This window comes from Anastrepha obliqua, chromosome 5 (genome assembly GCF_027943255.1).
Source record: "Anastrepha obliqua isolate idAnaObli1 chromosome 5, idAnaObli1_1.0, whole genome shotgun sequence".
NCBI lineage: Eukaryota > Metazoa > Arthropoda > Insecta > Diptera > Tephritidae > Anastrepha > Anastrepha obliqua.
This window is the reverse complement of record NC_072896.1, coordinates 32,100,522-32,123,107: the sequence shown is the minus strand read 5'-3', so window position 1 is coordinate 32,123,107 and position 22,586 is coordinate 32,100,522.

Genomic DNA, 22,586 nt, shown 5'->3' with positions numbered 1-22,586 from the left:
TAAGTTGGAACATTGCCAAAGGCTGTCAGAGAAAGGAGCACCAAGTGACCTTAATCGTCTTGCTGCCAAGCCCGAACAGCTTCTGTAATAAGAATTGAATGGCAACCCTGGCTACTCCGCGTGTGTGCAAATTGAATGGGTAGAGTCCTCATTATTATCTGCGTCCCGTGCCTATTGCGGCCAAAGGGTTTTCGAAAAAGCGCATGAAGAAATGGAGTTCCTCCTCTTCAGCGCTTTTCTGAGAAATAAGTTGCGCAATTCCCCATGAACAACAGTCAGGGCGATGCTGATGACTGGGTAGGATATCTCTGAAACTAATTCAGTTGGCCGCTTTTTGGCAAACTCATAAGCACTTTCATTTCGCTCTATGTCCCTATGACCAGGAACACAAATCAGCGAAATGTTACTTTCACACCCAAGAGACTTAAACTCCTCCTTAATGGAGTTGAACAGTTCGGATCTGCACCATAGCGTCGTGAGAGCCTTCAACGCAGCCTGACTATCACTTTGTATGGATTCGCCATGGTTACACCACTCTACTCACGAGACCATAGCCGTTATAAAATAAATAAACTGCATGCCAATTTTGAAAAAAAATATATTGACTTCTTGATTTTAAATAATTTTAATGAAAATCAGGGAAAATATGGCTGCTTACAGGTATCAGTCCCCTTAAAAGGGATCCCTTAGTATAAGGAAAAATTTTTAGTGGTATCACAATGGACCTACGCCACGTCTAAGTGTGTAATTTTAGCAGCCATCAGACCTACTTACCTACCCTAAGGACAAGCTTGAAGTTGCTTTTATCGCTGATTTTTTTAATTTCCCGGTATGAAGAAAATGTTGTGAATTTTTTATATGCAGAAAATTAAAGCAAAAATATATACAAATTCAACGAGATATTTTGTTTACTTCAAACTTGCACTTTTTTGTGTCAATTTACAATTTCAATTTCAAGCAATAAAACTGCATACCCGAAATATTTTTAGAAATTCTAACTACAAGCCGTGGAATTGGCATTTAGAGTGTTTGTGGATTTTTCCTAATTTTTTTATTTTTATTTTTAAAATGAATTAATAGTTGCTTTACATAGACAGTGAGCTATACTTCTGTACAAAAAAAAATTGAAGTAAAAAATAAAGTAATAAAAATAAAATAAAAGTTAAAAAATAAATAAATAAAATAAATAATAATTGTTAAAATTGGTTCTAATGTTGATGCGCTACTATTTTTTCGCGGGGTGTATGCATGCACATGCATTTGATTTTCTGCTTTGCTTCTCGACGTAATTAATGAAGTGATTCCAATTAAAAAAAAAAGAAGCAAATCTCTATTACTACCTCAGCTTTTCCTGCAGGGTATTGTAAGTATATATTGTTGGTATGTACATACATATATGTCTACATATGCCCCTTCCGCAATTCTGCATGAATATATGCGATTGAGTACGTCTATGAATTGTCAGCGGATGACAAGTAAATTGCAAGCTGCCAAAACAAAAGGCAACACCAAGTGTTTGTGTGTGTGTGCGAGAGTGTATGCGTGTATTTCAGTAATAATGCGGAAGGAAGGCAAATTGTGGAAAATATGTAAGTAAAAAGGCAATCAGCAAGAAGTAGACCATTTTGGGAGCATTCGCTGAACCTTCAACTCACCTTGTCATTGTTATTGGGGCTGTTGAAAGTGACAAGCCCGTTTACAAAGTCATTTTTGGTTGTCAAGGCGCAACGTCGATGCGCATTGTTGTGCCTGCCTTTTCGTTTGCAATTTTTGCCACATTTTTGTGTGCGAAAAGGGAGTGCAAAATTTGATGTGCCAGTTGAAATATTGTATACACACATCCATATATACATACACACACATACGTATATGAACGCACTCCAATATGGGTCGAAAGAAAGAGGTCCTGTACGTAATCGTCTCGTAATCCTATACTGACGTATGCACCATACATACATAAGTGCATATGTGTGTATGCATATGTGTGTGCATGCATACATTTGCCATATATCTGTTAAATTCATATGCGTATGCACCCCTGCCTACCGCAGTCGCCGACTTGCCTCACGTCATGTTGACACATTTTCTACTGTCAAGCGTAAATTGGCTTGCTAGCGGATTAATCGTTACGCACTTTTGTTGTTGTACAGTGTTTTTTCTTTTTAAGTTTTTTTGTTAGCTCGCACTTTTTGTTTGCTTTGTATTTTTGTTATTTTTTTTTTTTGTTTGTTCGAGCCAATCTTCTATTGTTATTGTAGTTAATTTAACAGTCACATTGCGATTTTAGGATTTTTGTCTAAATCTGTCTAACCTTTCATTTTTCCTTTTTTGCCTTTATTACACTAAACTTCTTTGTTAGCTGCCATTGACAGCCCAGCAAGCGGCTCATTTGACAATTTCATACCATTGATAGCTTATTCAAGTGATTAGACATTGTCTTTGGATGGACGGACGGTCGAGATGTTTCTGAGCTGTAAATGAACACCCAAATCCGCTAATGAGCTCAGTAGTTACTTTCGGGGCTTGTTTTCAAAATGCTAATTAGATGTTGTGTACAGAGTAAATCTTCTGAATGTACAGAATGAATCCTGAAATAATGAATACCGATATTTATTCAGTTGGGGAATAAGTTCATAGCGTTTTTATGTTTTCTTTTATTTTACAATGATTTGTTTGCTGTTCGGCAAAAGGTAAGCATTCATTCGATAGAACTCTTTCTGCTCTACAAAACTATCTTAAATGTATTTTTGAGTTGTTTAATATTTTACTAGTTTTGAGGCTTAAAAATGGAATATCCAGGAGGCAAAAGTCAACATTTTCGACACCTGCTCTTCTTTGCTTTTCATCGAGGTCAAAATGCTGCCGAAGCAGCTCGGGTGACTTACGACGTGTATGGAGCAAATGTCACAAGCGAGTTTACACCAATACTCGTACATCAATATGAAGCAAATAAAGGAGTGAGTGGCTCCAGGAGATAGGCCAAACCTGAGATTCAAGCAGGATCTTCTTCCAAAGAAGATTATAATATGTGTTTGGTGGGACTGGGAGGGCATGGTGCACTGGGAAATGCCCGAAAACAATGCCACGGTCAACCAAAAGCTCAGCATTGCCCAGCTAAACCGCATGAATAAGGTTATTCGACAGAAAAGACCTGATCGATATGGTGAAATCACACTCCTTCACGACAACGTCAGATCTCATAGTGCATAAGTCATCAAAGCCGCACCCCAAGAGCTCGAATGGGATATCCTTAAGCATCCATCGTATTCTTCTGACCTTGCATCGACCGATTACCAGCTTTTCCATTCTATGCCAAAAAATATGAAGGGTGTTACCTTCGACAACAAAGTGGTACATAAAAACTGGCTCAACAACTTCTTTGACGATTTCGATTTTTGCAAATTACCATAATTACAACACATCTCGTTGAAATAAGAGAGTAACAACACAAGCAGTTTCGCGTTGAGATGCACACCAAAAATAGGAAAAAAGTCCTTTAGACCTTCTTTGTATTAAAATCAAAAGAGAAGATTATTTTTTATGAGATCAAATAAAACACTATGTGTTGTACACCTCTCGGTATCAGCTATGTACGGAGATCCAGAATGTCTTTGACTGTGAGGAAACAGTTCGCTGTGCCTTCCTTGATAACGCAGGAGTTATCCACTATTATCGCCTGTCACTCGGGGGTATGTCGCGCACTAAAGAAGAGAAACGTGCAGAAATGAGCAGAAACGCATCTGCAAATGGATTGGATGTCTGCTATAGACAATAATAGCTGCAACCTCAGCAGCGGACAGTACTATCCAACTACAAACAAAAAAGACCTTATCAGCCCTCCTGTGGAGCTTAATAGTTGACGACCAGCTTCACTTACTGACAAGCAACGGAATTCGCTATCAAGGATACGCGAATGACGTTGTAATTATAGCGAGAGGCAGGTTTGAGAACACTCTTTGCGTCATAATGCAAAGAGCTATAAGTCTGGCGTAGAGATGGTGTGCTGCGGTGGGTCTGCGTATAAACCCGTTCAAAACAGCTATCTCTCCTTTCACGAGAAAAAGAATTTGACCAGGAAAGAGGGAGATCAGAAAGGACGGGGCTGTTATTGAATTAGTTAGCGAAGTTAAGTATCTTGGCTGTGACCTGGATGCTAGCCTTAATTGGAAGAAGCATGCTTACGCAACCTTGTCTAAAGGGACAAAGACTCTCAGGATCTGCAAATGGCTAGCAGGAAAATCCTGGGGCTGCAGAAAAATAATTCTGAGATAGATGTACATCATGATAAAGAGATCAATGATAACATATGGAGCGGTTGCTTGCGCATCTAGAGCCACTCTCTCGACAGTGCGGGTATCACTTACTAAATTTCAGCGCTTGACATGCGTGTGCATCACGCGGACGAAGCGAACCTACCTTACCGCTGCGATCGAGATGGTGCTCAAACAGCTTCAAATAGTTATTCAACAATCACCCAAGCGTAACCTATTAAATATTACTAAGGAAGGTTTCGGTAGAGGAAAAGTGATATCATCTAAGAACATGGAATTGCTGAGTCCGCAGCTCCCACTTACCCAGCTACCCAGAGATGCTATCACTAGAGTCTTCAAATTCGAAACCTCTTTTCTTTCAGAACTAAACTGGATGATAATGTAAACTGGAGCTAAGGGAGGTCAGCTGACACCAAACTATAGAGTTACGCTAGGCGAAATCCTTATTGGGGTACAACCAAAAGAGGTTGTAAACCTTCCCCAAGACATACTGCGTATTGTCACGGGCATTCTGACGGACATTCACCCGGACATACTCACGGGTTATTGCAGACTTTACAGTTATGTGGACATCATCGGGAGGGATATGGTTCACTTATTCTTGTCGTTTCTGCGTCCAATCGCGAGACACTCCAATGTACCTTTACCTTGAATGTAGTGCTAGAACGGAGAGAAGGTTGAGCTATCTTTTCGCAAATTGCAGCCAGAAGAAAGGCACATAACCTCAGCCCAACCAAGCTCTTTTTTTGAGTTTAATGAAGGAACTGAATGAAACGAAGAGGCTATGGTTAGACCGCTGGAGAAACGAGGCAATGCGTGCTTTAAGAACAAGAACGTCAAACATTGGAGAATGAAGTCGGTCACATAACGACTGAAAATATAATCGACAAAATGCTAAACAGCGAAGAAACGTGGGAAATTATATATTTTTTCGCGGAAAAAAATGCTCCGGATGAAAAAGTGGAACCTGGGCGCAAGCACACAAACATAGACCTCGTAATCAGGAAAATGAGACGCCTCTCTAAAGCAATGCGAAAGCGGTTCCAGGGTAGACGATGGTTACAAACGAGGGGGAGATGTTTAGTCTACGAACATACCTTTGCTGCGATGGCAGCCTTGAAGATGCATTAGACATTTTAAACCCAACAAAAAAAATCACTATTATGAGCTGAATAGGAGGTTGGTCTCTGGAGACAATCATGTAAGGGACATGGTAACATTTTCGAGCAGTTAACACCGTATTTCTCCGAACTTCGAATAGATCTCTCTATCCGCAAACTAGAGTTTGAGGATCGTGCTAGGGTAATCTTTGAAAATAGGCAGGATTGGAACGAGAGGAAAATCTGCACCGAAGCTTGCACCTCTGTCTTCACTGACGGCTCCAAGTTGGAATTGCGAGTCGGAGGAGAGTTTCCTCTAAAACAGGCAATTTATCTATCTCCATTAAACTGCCGCATACTGTTAGTATTTTTAAGGCAGAAATCTTTGCGAACCCGCAGGCAAGCAAAATTCTTAGGGAACGCGGAAGCAAGGGAGATATTAACATTTTCTACGATAATCAAGCCGCGATCAAAGCTCTGAAGACGGCATGGTGCAGAACAAAACTAGTAAACTCCTGTAGGGAGGAGATCAAAACTCTTGGATATGCAGGTAACCTCTCTATGATCAGGATTCCAGGACATAGGAACATAGAGGGAAATGAAATTTCTGAGCTTGCCAGGAAGCGGACTGAATTGGCCTCAGAGACCTCCTACCCGGTCATCGGCATCCTCCTGACAGTTGTTAAAGGGGAATTGCACAAATTATTTCTGAAGAAAGCGCAGAAATGTTCGAGCTCCATTTCTTACTGTGTTATTTCGAAAACCTTTTGGCCCCAGTACAATAAACGGAGGACTCAGAAAGTCTTTTGGACTCCTCGCCATTCAGTTTCCTTACTCGTAGCTGTTTTACCGGTCACTGGACGATCGGCGCACACGCGGAGAAGCTAGGGTTAGCATTTAACTTCCATTGCAGAAGTTGTGGGACCTTTCCATGATTTATTTTTTTATATGAAAATTATTATAAATATTTATATTACAGGGACCGGACAACTAGCAGCTGAGGATATCAGCCTTCTCCTCAAGTAAATATTTACATTGTGTTTACTAAATATTACAGCTCTGCTACTTTGATGTAAAAAGTTCCGATTTTTTAAAGTCATATCAAGTCTCCTACGGAATGTTGCTTTAAAAATCATTTCGCTACTCGTTTAAATTTCAGACGATAACCACAAAGTAAATTATGTCTTCTACCAACATTTCCACACCTTCCCTGGCATACACAAATACTTCTATACGTCTACAAGTAGTCTACACTTCACTTTCTCACACGGCTTTTAAATATTGCAAACTTACTTACCTATGAAGCGCAGAAGCTTCTATTGAAAATGGCCATCTTTGTGGACGACAACCACTTAAAATACTGATGGGGGAGCATCTCTGAGAAGTCTGCAATCTGCTCAGCAAAATCATCTTATCTCACACTAGCCAAATAGCCTCACTCCCATTAAGAAAGCATTTTAGAAAATTTGCCATGCCAAGTTGTTGACGACACTTCGATGGATGATACTGTCTATAGACTAGCTACCCCCTTGACTTTACCTTACTCACGCTTCATTTTCGCAGAACAAAATGCGCTTCATATCATTGAAAAATTCATCTCCTAAAATCACTACTCGAATTGGAGCAATATTGTAAATGGCGCGGGCTGCTGGACAGGATGGTGTTAGTTGGCGGTGGCAGGCTGTGACAGTCGCCAGTCAAAATGCTGTTCCATTGGCTTTCGGCTGACATCAGCTACTGATAATTAATATTTTATGCACACGTCTGCGTTGATTTTTATCTTCTTTGCTGTGTCTGTGCTTTCAGTAAAAGCTGTTGCTTGCAAATATGCTGCATGCGAAGGTGGGTAAGTGGTGGAGCAGCAACCCTCTGGTAAAATGGCACTGAAGCACTTTCAGCAGAATGCTACGGTCGCGTTGATTGTCAAGTATCGTAGTCACTTTGTTGCTAATAGCAGAGAATAACAAAAAAGGTGGGCGAAAATATTAAAAAAGTATTTGCAGTGCAAAAAAATGAAAAATTACACAAATATTGAAGACGAGAAGAAGGGTAAGATGTTAAAATGACAATCCTGATAGCTGGCAGGCTTCTAAAGTGTAATGTGTGGTAGTGTGGCAGTGGCAAACACGTCAATACCTTTCAATACAACGCTACAGGCTAAATGCCATTCAATTTTCATATTGTGGTTGCCAGTTGTTGCATGGGCGCGGATGGATGGAAGAGAAGGGGGGAAGCAGAAAAAAGCGGCAGCAGTAGTTAGAAGGTAGGTAGGTGGCACAAGTACCAGTCTGGCACTCCTCACGTAGCACTAAAGCGCCGTTTTGATACCATTATGAGACCTCCAAGGGGCTGATATCTGTAAATGTCAACCAGAGCTGTAGATGTAATGGAAAAAGTTGAGATGATATTTAGGTTGTCGAAGAAAGGAGCACCCAGTGAACTAGTCATCTAGCTGCCAAATCCGGAAATTTTCAGAGAAGGTGTCGAATAGTCTTCTTCGCGTAAAGATCCCCACAGCTTCCGCAATGGCAAGCCCGCACATTTACAGAGGGAGTGTTAAACAGCCTCCTTCTCTGGAAGAGTCCCCACAGCTTCTGCAATGGCAAACCCGGACATTTAGGGAGTGCTCGACAGTCTTTTTCTCTGAAAGGTCCCCACATCTCCTACAAATTTAATGGTAAACCTTTTGGTAGCTTTCCTGATCATCCCGGTGCCGATGACCAACAAACACAGCTAAGAGTTTGAAAATTGAATGACGTGCAGTCCACAGAACTTTCTGCCTTCTGCGCCTATTATACTGGGACCAAATGCTTTTCGAAATACCACATGAAGAAATGGAGTTCCATCTTTTCTATGCTTTACTGAAAAATAAATTGTGGAATTCCTTTTTGACAGCAATCAGGAGGATACCGATGAGCGGTAAGAGACTAATTCAGTCGATCCCTTCCTGGCAGGACAAAACAAATGGACAACTACTGGGTCCGGCAATATTTAGACAGACAATTAACGACATTCACCGGGAGACACTTACCAGGTTCTTAAGCTCACGACCCCCGAATGCCGTAATCCGAGTCCAACCACCACCCATAGCAGATAAAGAGCTCCAGCTTCTCCGAGAGACCCGCGTAACCTTGGCACAGTTACAATTAGCAGGTTAAACTCCATTGTATCCAGAATGGCATACAAAACACATGCCCAGCATGTGAAGGGAAAGCACCTGGTACGACACTAACCACCTTTTCACATGCGCCATCAAATCCACTTATCTAACGCCCCTTTACCTTCGGACCCAACCTGCCGAAACAGCAATTTTCTTGGGCCTACCGTTAGAAGAGCTATACGAAGTCAACCGGTTATCTGCCATACACTGACAGGGTTAAGTATACTGCTACAACAACAATAACCCCTTCCTGGCAAGCTCATCATCAATTTCATTTCCTTCAACGCACCTATGTCCTGGAACCCAGATCAGAGAAATATAACCTGCACATTCAAGAGATTTGATCCCTTCCTTATAGCAGTTGAACGATGTGGATTTGCACCATGGCATCATCAGAGCGTTTATCGTGGCTTGACTATCAAAAAAAATGTTAATATTTGCCTTGCTTCCGCGTTCACTAAGTATTTTGCTTGACTGCGGGTTCGCAAAGATTTCTGCCTGAAAAACATTAGCAGTATTCGGTAGTTTTAAGCAAATAGAAAAATGCAGCAGTGAGCATTTGAAAGTTATACTGAAGTTCTCGCTCTGTCAAAGTTAGGTTTTCGTCCCCCCATTTAAGGTTTTTCAGAATGGGCATTATTTTTTGATTTTCCGATCTTAATTTAAAATTAAAATCCTTAACTGGGTTTCATTTTAAAATGATAGCTAATAATGTTTTCTCTACTAAATGCTGAGAGTTCGCTGGAGCTAAATGTGTTGGTGAGAGGTTATCATTCGGAGGTGAGCAGTTTCGAAGCCCCGAGCACGAAACACCAATTGACAGAAAAAGTCGTACCTTGGCAGACAAAGAAAACACTTCCCACGAAAAACCATCTGTCGTTAGGAGGCGGAATAATACTGTCGTTCTCGGCATCATTTGTGAAAAAACATCAGAACGCACACCCTATATTGGAGGAGGACATACTCGGATGCGAAAGGCTGAAGATCCACCAACCGTAATTATTACTCAAAAATCAATACTCAACTTAAACCCTTTCGACTACGCTTCTGCTGAAGCGCACCCCACTGCTTGTTGCAACCTTTTTCTATAACGTCTGTTCTTGCCATTGTTTGCGGTGGCATTTGCAATTTTCATCAAACGACAGCAACAAAATTTTATGCCTCTTCATTGTTTGCCTATTACAAGATATCAAAAATGCGCTGCTAACAGCCGCCTTCAGCGTAGTGCAAAACTCCAATACGACACCAATCTGCACTCTGCTCCAATCAAACTTCACGTAGTAACTCCATCCACCCACACTTCCGCCACACAGACGACATTTCTTCTTATCGCATATGGCTTCCAATCCGAACAGTTCGGCACGAGTACATCAAACTCCACTTTGCATCGAAGCAAAAGTAGAGAAAAAAATGTATTTCATTGCCGCTGGAGCCACTAAGGTGTGGAAAAGGATCTGTAGTAGATGTTTGAATGCACAGTTTCCGAAGAGCGAGCGGCGTGCAGGTTGTAGGCTTTGTCATGTGGTTGCGTGTGATTTCCGCATTTGTCGATTTTTCCCCATTTCCTGAACATTATTGAAGACAGGCTTTTAAGTCGCGGCCAATATTTTTCTATATTTGAGCGGGTTTTTGCGACTTTACTTTAATGGCTAAAAATCTGTGCTTAGTTGTTTTCTTTAATATTACAAAATATTTAATTTTCATTTGGTAGTTACGCACTTTGCGTTGCCTTCACTTTAGTGTTCCGTTCACTCACAACAACACTAAGTTCCAACCGGCATTTACTTGGCTCTCCTACCTATTCACGATTAGGTTTTGATTTTATGTTTTCACAAATTATGCGTAAAATTGTATGCCTTTCTCCTTTATCTTAATGCGTGCCGCACGCTCCAGCGCGAAAGTTGGAAAAAAACTTTGCATATGCTGAGGCGCAGATAAGGTGCCTGCAAAGTAATCGTGTTAGTGTGGGTGACCGCTCGCGGTTATCAGCTTCTAACTCGGTGTATAAGTAGATGTCTTACTGTAGTAAAAAAATGTGGGTCAGTCTCTTGAAGCGCTAGTCCCGAACTGTACACTTTGTGACTATTGCCGAACCAGTATGAAACGCATGCAGAGTGACACCGTTGACGCTCCTTTTTGAGTTAGCGACGTCATCAACTACTTAGACTTGCCATAAATTTTGTGACAAATTTCACAATATATACGGCGAGAACCGATTCGCAGAAAATGTTTCTACTGTCTACTCATAAATTATACTCAATTTCGGGGCGAATTTGGCTTGCAAGCAATGGAGTGGGGAGCTAAGGAAAATCGGATTGAAGTAATTGCCTTACAAAAGTGCGGTAAAAGAGCAAGTGACATTTACGAATTGATGAAAAAAATTTTATATTTCGAGAATGGTCAGTCGTTTTTCTCAAACGTTTGAAGTGGCAGACAGAAAAAAAAGTGGTCGTCCTCGCATGGTTCGAACCAATGTAGCCATAAAACCGTTCGAGAAACAATTCGCACAAATCCCCTTAGAAGATGAAAGTCATATCCAGGGAATTGAATATATCAGATCCATGTCAAGACTAATTAGAGTTTTTATTAAGCAAAACAACAAAATCTATGGTAAGACTTTTAAAGATGTAAAAAATATTGTTCCAAGGGTTCAGCGTGGCCACCATCCAGCCTCCGTAATAGTTTGGTGGGGAGAGTCTTGTAAGGGCGTTACATCTCTTCATTTCTGCGAAAAAATGGTTAAGACCGGGGCAAAAGTGTACTAGGAGGATGTACTGCTGAGCAGTCAGTGGGGAGCGTTGGTTCTTCTAGTGAGATTCCGTTCCAGCCCATAAGATAAAAACTACCCAGCAGAGGCTTGCAGAAGATTGGCAGTATGGAAGTCCAGACTTGAATCCACTGTACTTCAGTTTGTGGTCGGAAGTGGTCAAACAATCTCCACGCCAAAATCTATGGAAACCGTGTGTGCTGTAATTGCTGACTGGCTAATCGTTTGAAGGCTTGAGTAAAGCAAATGGTGACATTTCGAATGAACATTAAATGGTTTTTTTTTCTAATATTTACATGCTTAAATAAAACTAACTTCATTAAACAAAGTACTATAATTTTATGTCTGTGAGGGACTTAATTTGTAACAGAACTGCTAGGGCGAAGTAAATGGGCGTCGCAATGAAATTCTATACCTATCAACTAAGACAGCCAAATGCTCCCAAGACATTTGATTTTGAAAGTTTAGTTCAATTCGGAGGAAGTTACAAGGCGCTAGAGCTCGCCTTTAATCTGTTATAGGTACCGATGCAATGTAACATACCACTTTTACCGACCTGGGAGAGGTGCGACATGTCACCCACTTTCTGTGAGCTCTTGCAATACATCCAAACGCATAGTCAGAGTGTAACATAAGGAGATCACATAAACTACTTATGCTAAATAAGAATGAACTATCCATGGCCATGAAGTTACTTGAGGGGTTACATCGGTTTCGTTGGTTCAAAAAATCGATTAATTTTTTTAGCTTATTAATTTCTACAACTGCTCAGGAATATTATCCACAATTTTCAAGTCGATCCGAATAATAAATTCGGAGATACGGCCTTTGGAATGTGTGCGCTCCAAGCCACTTTTATTGTTACTCAAAACTTTAAACGCGTTTTTCTCGGTCGGTCGGTTCTCGGTTTTTCAAAGTCGGTGGTCAAATGTTCTCGAAAACTACTCAACCGATCTTGATGAAATTTTACACAGGTGTTCGAAATACAATTTACTCGTGCTCGAACGAAGGATTTTGTTTTTTTTTTTTTCAATTACAACTATTTAAAAAAAACAAAATGTCAAGCAAATTTGACCGAAATTTTAATTTTTTTGCAAAAATGTCTGCCAAAATTGCAATTTTTACTTTTTTTTCTTTCCTTCGTTCAAGCACGAGTTTATGGTCTTAACTAAAGCACTTATTTTTGTTTTTTTCATTTTTGATGAGCCTGTCAGGAGTTATGCGGACGCACCTTTTTTTCGAGGAGTCACCGAAAATGGCGTCACAATGGAGGAGTTTTAATTTTTTTTTTTATTTCAGAAATTATTCTTTAAATAAGAAAAAAGTTTGAATTAAATAAATAATTTTTTACATAGAAAAAAAATATTGAAAATAGGCCTTTTTTTACCCGACGAAACCCATGTAACCCCTTAAGCGCAGCATCCTTTAAGTGGATACGTAGAGCGATTGAAAGTCCATTACAATGACCTTTTTTGCACAGATGCTGCCATAATGACGGCTTATCATTAACCTTTGATTGCTCTCTAGTAATTTGGAAAGTGCAAGCATCTTGGCGAACAAAAAAGAGGAATTGGTGCTTGGTAGCGTTAAAAATGAGGCCAGAGTAAGATTATGGATTCATTTTGCATTACGAAATGACCCAAATAGTGTCGACAGTCATTGCAACCTAACGTAATATAAATTCATAGACGCAGTGAGGTGCCATACAAGTGCGATTTACTGCCGGGTTACTCTTTCTGCGTATGATTTTGTTTATACTTTAGACACACCTACTTTAAGTTCGTTAGACTAATATTTACTTTTAAACTTAAGTGTTGCATCGCTGCTTAGCGTGTGCGTATAGCGGATAATTGAAACGGCATACATAAAATATTAACAGGCCAATGCTTGGGTGAACGCTCGCATATGTTTGCACGCCTTAGGGTGCATTGATTGATTAGCTGAAAAATAAGAAATTTTGCGTGGCTAGGAATTTAGATCAGGTATTAAAAGTGGTGGTGGTGGTGAGATTTAAAATACAATTTTGTAATATTTAATACTCTTCAAACTCATTGCCGTATTAGCGAAGTTTGTTTGAGATTCCGAACAAGGGCAGAGTTTCTTGAGTTGAAATGAGTTTCTTGAGTCAGGAAATGAGTTTCTCCTCATTTTCATACCAAAGTTATGCACTTTCTTTGTCAGTTCGTAAGTCTCGCTAAAACTCGGGAGCAGCTTGACCGATGTGGATGTATTTAATTTTTTTTATTTATTTGATATACATATAACACTCGAATGGCTCAAAACGAAGAAATGGAGTTGCCACCTGTTTCGAAAATTGAGTATTAAGATAAATGAAATATTGCAATACGGGTATCAAACTCAAGGAGTTTAGAAAGCTTACTGCCGAAAATATTTTCGAAGCGGGTTGCCACCTGTTTAAAAAATATATTTAACCTAAATGGAGATGGTAAATGAAATAATAAAATATAATCATGAAACTAAAGAAGTTTGAGATAGCTTATTATAGAAAATATAGTGTGGTGGGCTGCCACCTATTTGCAAAATTACATTGAATTGCATTGATAAACTAATGATGTATTACAATACGGAAATTAAGTTAAGAAATTTATGAACACTTAATTTCAAAAATAATTTTGAAGAGAGCTGCCAGCTGTTTGAAAAAATAAATTTAATTAGAACTCTACAAGGTAGTTGGTGCAAGAGTAGCTATCTTCTCAGACAGTCAAGCAGCTATCAAGGCCTTAGACTCCAACTACATTTCATCCAAACTGGTCCTACAGTGTAGAGAGGAGCTGAAACTGCTCAGCCATTGGCTTGAAATTACCTTGATATGGGTTCCCGATCATAGGAACATACGGGGCAATGAGATAGCGGATGAGCTAGCAAGAAAGTGATCGACACTAGACATAGCAGAGGCGGTGGCAGTCTCCACCCCACTGAACACACTAAAAGCATCCATTGCTTCACACAATCATGCTTTAGCCGAAAGAAGATGGAAGCAAGTACCTACATGTATTACAACAAAAAACACATGGCCGTCATACAAAATCCGAAGGACGAATGACCTGCTAGGATGTTCTCGGCCAAACATTTCACGTATCGCTGCAACCCTTACAGGACATTGGAAAGTAGGGGATCATGCAGCCAGACTCAATCTACCCTTCAACCCTATCTGTAGAAGCTGTCAAGCGGAAGAGGCGAAGGAAAGTCTGTTCCACTATTTGTCCTTCGGTAAGCCTTTCCTACTGCAAGTTAAGGAGATCTCAGACATCGAAATAAAGGATTTGCTGCTATACTTGGACCTCACTAAATGGATCTGACTTGGAAAAACAAAAAAAAAAAGAAAAAAAAAAAAAACACAGAACATCATCATCACACGAGATAGTGGTAGTAAAACGGTGCTGATCACTAATTAGGAGCATTTCAGCTGAGAAATGTTCAACCACCTCAACAACAACAACAATAACATATGTACATATATTCAAGAGGAATGAAATATTTCATTATAATATTATATCAAACCAAAGAAGGTTTAGAAGCTGAATTTCAAAAAATGTTTTTGAAGAGTGTTGCCACCTGTTTTAATTCAATTAAATTGAATGTTAAATTAAATGTTTCACTTAATTTCCAAAACATTTTTGAAGAGTGTTGCCACCTGTGTGAAAATTAATTCAAATAAAATTTATAAGATATCATACATTTCGTATGACAAAGGAGAGGTATTTGAAAGGTATTTGATTTCGAAATATTTCTCGATAGACTTACGATATGTCTATAAATTCGTTCAATAAACATACACACATTCTTTCCAATAAAGAAATTTTAATGGCCTTATTTTCTTTAAATTTTAAATATCTACGAAACTTTTGTAAACTCTCCCAATCATACACATTTAAGCTTATCAAACATGAAAAACAAATCTAACCTTAAGCATACCCACGTTTCATAAGTACCAAAGAATTCATAATTCCAAGTTAGTTCACATGTCACTTATACATTCCACTTTGTGGGACGAAAAATATCTCATACTCTTTCCTTATAAATGGTTTTCCAATAGGCACTGGTAGATATTGACAGGCTGCGGCGGCCATGTGGTTTTGGGGGCTCCTGTCCAAACTGTTGCTCATTATTAAGTCACACATACCTAATCCACCATGGTATTCTCAAAATGAGTGTAAAATAGTGAAGAAGTGTATAATGCGCTTAACGCAACCCATATTACGACCCTTAAAAGGCAGTTTATTCGCTATCTTGCACAAAAACTCGGTTTATCGCGGGCTTTAAATTGGCGAAGCTTACATTGGGACTCACGTCTGAGCTCGTGTATGATCCACCTGAACCTGGATTTTAAAGTTAATGACCATAAACATCTGAGCTTACCTTGTCATGTCGGTCTCCTTGCCGCGGGGATGAGGCTTAAGTGGGGAGTTAACCCCATTCTATGGAGATTAACTTACCACGAACTAAGAGGGCAGCTCCACATAGGAATTGGGTATCCACTCAACCGCGGAACGGCGGAATTGGTGGCCACCCAAGTACTATGTGGAGAGTACCGTACCGACAACCTGGCAGGAGGTATAAAATGCATTTTTCTACAATGTGGAGGCTCAACAAGGATCTCTCTGCACGAGGTAACCCACTTCTGGGAAATCCTCCCGTCGAGCAATCGACGGCTCGGGCATCGGATGTGCAGGCCCGAACCCCACATTCCCCTATGACCGGAACTGACACCCAGGGTTCCGGAGGAAGCGAACTACTAGTGGTGAAACATGGCACATTGGCTATGCCAATGGAGAGCCGAGTGAGTGTGAGTGATACACCGCCGTCGAAACTATCTGAAGCAACTGAACAAGTTGTGGAGGATGTGGAGATGGCGGACAATCTCTCAGTAGACTCAGACGGATCTCTGGTACCGAGTAAGTCTTTGATAACGGTTAAACCTGGTGCGAATCAGGTAAGTACCGGTAAAAAGACCGAAGTTATTGGAGATTCGAACGCAGGTGTTGGTCTAACCGCAAGGCAGATCAAACGAAGGAGACAGAAGGCGAGGCAAGCCGAAGCACTAGCTAAGGCAAGGACTCAAGCTCCGTCAACTTCGACACCTGTAACGGAAACGGGAAAGCGTGGCAGAACAGAGGATTCCTCTGTAGCGCTGCGCTCTTCCGGAAACGAAACGGGGTCTGTGCCAACGACAGGGAAGAGGAGAAAGGCAAAGAAGAGGAAAGTCGAGAGACGGAATTCGGAAATGCCTGCATCCTCGACCCAATCCAAGGCAGACAAACCTTTGCCTGACAAGGCAGAGGCTAAGGGACCTCAAATGTCGAATGACACTCTTCCGTCAACGTCTGGCGAATCATTCGCGAGAATGGCAGCAAAGGCAATGACGGTGGAGATACATACCGACAAACAAAATGGTCTACTGTCCAAAGGGCAACAAGACTATCTTGATAGCTATCTTTGGAAAGCTATCGGTGAGTCGAAAGACGCGCCGACGTTCGAGGGGAAAAGCGTGGTGGACGGCATCGTAAAGGTGCACTGTTCCAATGCTTTTTCCCGAGAATGGCTAGAAAAAGCTATAGCAAAGATTCCAGCCTGCGAAAACAGCAAGTTTATTCTTGTTGAGAGTAGCAAAGAAAGGCTGGTACGAGCGAGTGTCTGGATTCCGGGTCCTTCCTGTAATTCAGCAGAACTCCTCAAACGCATCCGTGTTCCAAGGATCTTGACACGACTCTCTGGAGAGTATACTCCTGCACCAGGCAGAAATCCGCCACCACTTCGGAGACGGGTTCCCACCTGGTACTGGGTATCGATCTTGGGTCCCTCAAGGTGCTTAAGTCGAAGTACGGTTGCCGTCCTCACCTACATCTGGGGCGGATCCAGTTCCGCGTCCAGGATAAGGTGGAGGACAAAGCGTAAATATACTCAGTCTCATGACTGAAGTAATATTTACACAGATTAATCTGCAGCATAGCAAAGCGTCTACGGCTCTCTTGTGCCGTAGGCATGCAAAACTGCAAACAAACCCACACATAATACTTATACAAGAACCATGGGTATGTCACAAGCGTATCTGTGGTCTAAGTGCTATGTCGTGGGGACAAATACTTCATTGTGAAGGGAATGTGAGACCGCGAGCATGTATTATCATGCCGAGGTTGATCGAACACACGATGTTAAAAGAGCTATGCTCTGGAGATATCGTTGCTGCAAAAATAAAGTACTGGAAAAGTGGGAACAGTGTCGAAGCTATCATAGTTTCGGCCTACCTACCCTATGACTCTGTACAGCCACCTCCTTCGAGGGAGCTAAGAGAAGTGGTCAAGTACGCAGAATCCAATAATCTGGGGCTAATAGTTGGCTGTGACGCAAATTCACAGAACATTGTGTGGGGAAGCAGCAAATGCAACCCCAGAGGTCTCAAGTTACTGGATTTTATCCTGTCATCCGATTTGGTCATTCAAAACACTGGTAACAAACCAACTTTTGTGACCAGAAGGAGACAAGAGGTGATTGATTTAACACTTACCAATAGGTCAGTTGGAAATCAAATCAACCGATGGCGAGTTTTGGAAGAGGACTCTCTTTCTGATCATCGTCTTATCGAATTCCGACTGGGAATTGACACAATATCAATACCTTCCGGTAGGAATCCTCGAAATGTGGACTGGGACAGGTATGGTGAGCTTGTAACAGAGCGATTACCAAACCTGAAAAAACTCAAATCAGCAGAAATGATTGAAGATGCGACTAAGAAATTAGAAGGTACTTTAATCAATTGCTTCGAGGAACTGTGTCCACTCAGGCAAAGCAGACAGGGGAAAGCGGTTCCTTGGTGGAACCCTGAACTGTCGAAGCTTCGTGTACGGTCCAGGAAACTTCTTAATAAGGCCTTGAAGACCAAAACAGAAGAGGACTGGGCCAATCATCGACTTACACAGAGAGAATATAAGAAGAAAGTACGGCAAGCCAAACTTGAATCCTATAGAAATTTCTGCAGTAACGTCGAAGAAATGAGGGAAACAGCGAGACTTTGTAAGGTCCTTCATTTAGACCGCTCAGTAAGGCTGGATTCCATTCGAAAACCTGATGGTTCATACACCATTTCCAAATCGGAAACGTTTAATGCTTTACTCGAAACCCACTTTCCGGGTAGTAGAACTCTCTCTGAAGGTGAGAGTGGCATGAACAACAACGGTGGCAATGGTGGAACCTCTAGGTACAGCTGGTATATTGCTAGTCGGATAGTGACAAGGGAATCGATAAGGTTTTCCTTATCTTCCTTTGAAAACTTTAAGTCCCCTGGACCTGACGGAATATATCCAGCAATGCTTAAAAAAGGAGGAGACAGGCTGATTGAGGTCCTGAAAAGGATCTTTACAGCCTGTCTTGCATTTGGTTATATACCATCCCAATGGCGACGCGTAAGAGTAGTATTTATTCCGAAACCAGGAAAAGATGACTATTCCCTAGCAAAAAGTTTTAGACCAATCAGTTTGACATCGTTCATGTTGAAAACTCTGGAACGAGTGGTGGAGAAACATATTCGAGTGGGGGTATTGCCGAGAAGTCCACTTAGTAGAAATCAACACGCTTACCAGAGTGGAAAATCATGTGAATCAGCCTTACACGATCTTGTTAGCAAGATTGAAGCTGGGCTGGAAGCTGACGAATACACAATGGGCGTGTTCGTGGACATTGAGGGCGCTTTTGATAATGCCACTTTCGGCTCGATATGTTCTTCTGCCGAACGACACGGAGTTAATCAAGCCATTATAAAATGGATATACTCCATGCTCTCTGAGAGGCTGTTAACCGCTGGTGGGAGCGATGACGAGCAAATCACAGTCAGGGCCAAGCAAGGATGTCCCCAAGGGGGTGTTCTTTCTCCGCTGCTGTGGTGCTTCGTCGTAGACTCCCTATTAGTGGAGATGCAGGAACTCGGCTTTCATGTCCAAGCATATGCGGACGACGTCTGTGCGCTAACATCGGATAAATCCTTAAGGAGGCTTTGCACGAAAGTGCAGAGGATTCTTGACAAAATCGATGATTGGTGCATGAGACAAGGTCTTTCCGTTAATCCGAACAAAACAACCATAGTCTTGTTTACGAGAAAACGGAAATTGGATGGACTCAGTCTTCCAACACTGAAAGGTGTGACACTTGGTCTTTCCAACGAAGTTAAATATCTAGGAGTAATTTTGGATAAGAAGCTGACTTGGGAGACACACGTTTCACTGAAGGTGAATCGTGCATTGAAGATTTTTCAGCAATGCCGTAGAGCCTTTGGCAAAACTTGGGGTCTGAAACCTGCTGTGGTCCTATGGATATACACGGCACTTATCAGACCAATCATCACTTACGCTTCTGTGGTCTGGTGGCGACGGAGCATGGTTAAGTCCACAATCCGGGAACTATACAGGCTGCAAAGAAGTGTATGTTTATGCATCACGGGTGCCATGAGTACAACCTCTGGAGATGCCCTAAATGCTATGCTCGATTTGCTCCCCCTGGATCTTAAGATACAACAGGAAGCAATAAAAGCAATGTGCAGACTCCATAAATATGGTCTCTGGCACGAAGATGGAACTTCGGGACACAGAGAAATCTTTAAGTTGCTGTCGGAGCAGTGTCCACTGTTTTTGGCACCTAAAGATGACCTGATACCCACAGTTTCATTCGGAAGGAAATTTGATGTCAGATTTCCATTGCGTGAGCAATGGAGCAATCCAGGAGGCATGCAGGGAGGTTTGACGGATATTTTCTTTACCGATGGGTCCAAGACTGAAATAGGGTCTGGAGCCGGATGGTACTTAAACGATAGTAATAAGTATCACTACGCTATGGGGGGAATGGCAACTCTTTTCCAAACAGAAGTTTTTGCCATCCTAAAAGTAGCCGAATGGATAATCGAGAGGAGATGGAGCGGGAAACAGATTGGAGTCTTCAGTGACAGTCAGGCTGCATTGAAGGCCCTGGAGAACGCGAAGCAAACCTCAAAGATTGTTCAAGAATGTAAGAAGAAGCTTAATTCTGTCGCAAGACAAAACAGGCTTGTACTTATATGGGTTCCGGGACACTCCGGTGTTCAAGGAAACGAAATTGCCGACGAATTGGCCAACCGCGGATCAGCGGTGCCCCCACAGGGGCCAGAGCCAATAATCGGAATCAGTCCCGCAGGAATCAAGAACTGGATCAACGATTATGTAGGCAATCTACATAAAGAGCGATGGTCCGGTCTAGAACGCTGCAGAACTGCAAAGTGTTTTGTGACAAGTCCGAACAGAAAACTGTCAAACTTTCTACTAAAACTTAGAAGGAAAGACATTCGGTTGATGGTCGGCATCATTACAGGACACAACCCATGGGGTCAGCATATGACCACCATTGGAATCATCGAGGACCCGGTATGCCTGTCATGCTTGGAGGAGGCGGATAGCACTGAGCACTTTCTCTGTGAGTGTCCTGCCTTTGCTAGAGCGCGACTACGGGTATTGGGTTCCGATGTCATGGGAATGGGTAATATTCGTTCTCTAAAACTGGAGGATATTTACAGATTTGTCAAAGAATCTGGAAAATTCTCACAGGACTAACTATCTCTATCTCTGTCTCTATTCTTTCCTATCTCTTTCTCTGATACTTTTCTCCCTCCCTCCTTGACTATCTACCCCCTTTCCAGAGCTTTAAATACAATGGGCTTTTTAGCCTGAGTGTTTTGGGAGCCACCAAATCTCCTGGTGCTCCTTGGCTCGACCTTTTCAAATTCAATTCAATTCAACATCTGAGCTTCAGAGAGTTTGTAAGAGGAGCCCAATCTTTAGCAAAAAAAACGTCATAATAGGACTATGAATAAGTTCGTGCGGTTTTTTTCGAAATTTGAATTTCGGATCATTCCCATGGCTTTTAAACGTTTGGAAATGGTTGATTGATCAACTCCCAAAGTTTTTGCAACCTCTTCTTGCGTTTGAGCCGGATCTTGATCGAGCAATTCCTCCAATTCGGTATCCATGAACTTTGGCGGCGCGGCCAAAATCACCACTTTTAAAGCGTGCAAACCACTTCTGGCACGTTCGCTCAGCTAGAGCATGCTCACCATAAACTTCCACCAAGATACGATGACTTTCGGCTGCTTTTTTCTTCATATTAAAAAATTCCCCGCAAAAACACATTATTTGGCACGAAATTCGACATTTTCAAGTGTGATAAAAATATTGTTGTTTACGCTTCAAATAAAAAACTTATACTGACGTTTGTGCCTTACGACAGTAGCTCTCTAATGAATGTTTGGAAATGTGGATCGATGGAATAATAATCAAGTTACGCCATCTGTTGTAAAACCGCACGAACTTATCCATAGACAAGGCACATCTTTTTGTGAAAAGGTATATAAACAAGTAATTTTGACATACATTCGATGGGTAGACATATATACATCTTAGTTCGCCAAGTGGCACTTCATACTTCCACTTGGTACGAATTTTAATGAGACAGCATTTTTTCCCAAAGTACAACAAAATTTGCTTAAAAAGGATATTTTATTTAAAAAAATTAAGAAGACGAATGCTTAAATCTTAAAGACAACCGAAGGTATTTCACTTCAAAAATATATATATTAAAATTTGATCTAAAATTTTATTTTATTTTTAATTCTTTCAGCTTACTTCTTATTGTACTAACGCCCACAAATAAAACCAACCAATTTTTTGTGAAATAAACAGTAATGTCCAAAATACTTGGTTCACTTGAGACAGAATCGCGATAAGTGATAATCAAGTAATTCAAAGTATTTGAAAACATAAATAAAAAGCAAAGAAACAACTCTAAGAAATGCAATAGCCTGAATTAATATCTATAATTAAATTAATATCTATAAATAGGAGAATAAAGCAGATAGAGTGCAACCGAGCTGGGGTATGTTTTTAGTGCCATAAGACAAATGGCAAGGCTCACACTTACCTTACCACCTTCATGGGCTCTCGTTTCAAGAATGCCGCTATTGAAGACCAAGCACTACCTAGAGCCGTAGCAAAGCTTCAGCTGCCTCGTTAGTTCCGCGTTACCTTGATACAATTACGATTTGGATATTTAAGCAGGTTCAACTCTTATCTGTTCAGAACTGACACAGACATACTCAATATATATGTATGTTCGGTAGGTGAAGGTACCGTGCATAACACTAATCAACTCTTTACCTGCTCAGTCAAACCCACTCAACGCCCTGATTCGACTCTTTCGAAGCAGCGCGATTCCTCGGGCACTCTATTAAATGAGTTAAACGAGGATGATTGATA